The sequence below is a fragment of the Dufourea novaeangliae genome, unplaced genomic scaffold (assembly GCF_001272555.1).
Source record: "Dufourea novaeangliae isolate 0120121106 unplaced genomic scaffold, ASM127255v1 scaffold102, whole genome shotgun sequence".
Lineage (NCBI taxonomy): Eukaryota > Metazoa > Arthropoda > Insecta > Hymenoptera > Halictidae > Dufourea > Dufourea novaeangliae.
Genome location: NW_015373972.1, coordinates 27,841 through 28,985, shown reverse-complemented (window position 1 = coordinate 28,985; position 1,145 = coordinate 27,841).

Below are 1,145 nucleotides of genomic sequence, written 5' to 3'. Positions count from 1 at the left end.
CGTGGTGGATCGTATCGATTGTTTTGTTACGCTGTTGCCATTCGACAATTCTGCCCGTCAGGAAAACGATGGAACAGCTACGGCCTACGGCTCGTGGCGAGATTTCGATTCTCGCGGAACGTAGGAAATAACGACGCGAGGGAAAGAAATCCGAGAATTAAACAATACGTACTAATGTGTGCAAGGATGAACCTTCTTATTCGTACTTGCAATGATGCTTATTTTTTTAATTAATGAAATTACATACGAGATACTTGACATGATATTCTCGAGAAACAAATTGTAAAAATGGCACAATATATATTCCGGGTATTCCACATACGAAAAACATGGAATACTATACAAATCTCTTGTTGGAAATGATATTTATTTATTTTTTATTGACATAATTGACGCAGGTGTTATATACTTACACAAATATTTCATAAAAGAGACACAAAAGGAACACAATTAATCGCATACGCTCTGTCAATCTTTCATTCGTCGCCCAGCGGAGATAGATTTTGTACTAACAACTGATTGCTGTCGCATGCGTACTTAGCGTATCATCTTCGCTGCGTCTGCACCTGTTCCAGTACGTATTTTGTTTTAAAAATTGGACCAAACGACTTGAGTTTTTTTGAGAAGCTAGAAGGATTAACTTATTAGATGACATGTTTTCGTTATTTCGAAAACATTACAATTGTTGGAATAGCGAAGAAAATAGTAAAAATATTAAGAAGTTCTTTTTTCATTTTTTTTCTGATCCTATAGTGAAAATTTAACAAATACCTCTTATACACTTAATTAAGATACATACACGCTGAAAATTGCAGGGTATAAGTTACAAACTATTAAAAGTGGTTAGACTTACAAGTTAGAGTTACAAATAAGTTACAAAACTAAAAAACTCGTACTTTCGACTTATAAACCTGAAGATTTTTTACTACTTCGGTGCTCGTAGCTTCTTTGCTTTGACCGACGAATTTTGTTATGACTGGGCCCGATAATGGTGGCCTGACCTAGGTCACTCTGAAAGTCACCATCGGGTGTCGATCGAAAACCAAGAGACAGGAATACTGTTTCGTTGAACGTCGACTAGAATGGTCATAAAACCAGCTTTCGATTTCACTATTGTTATTAAGCAGTATTATTGATATATATAC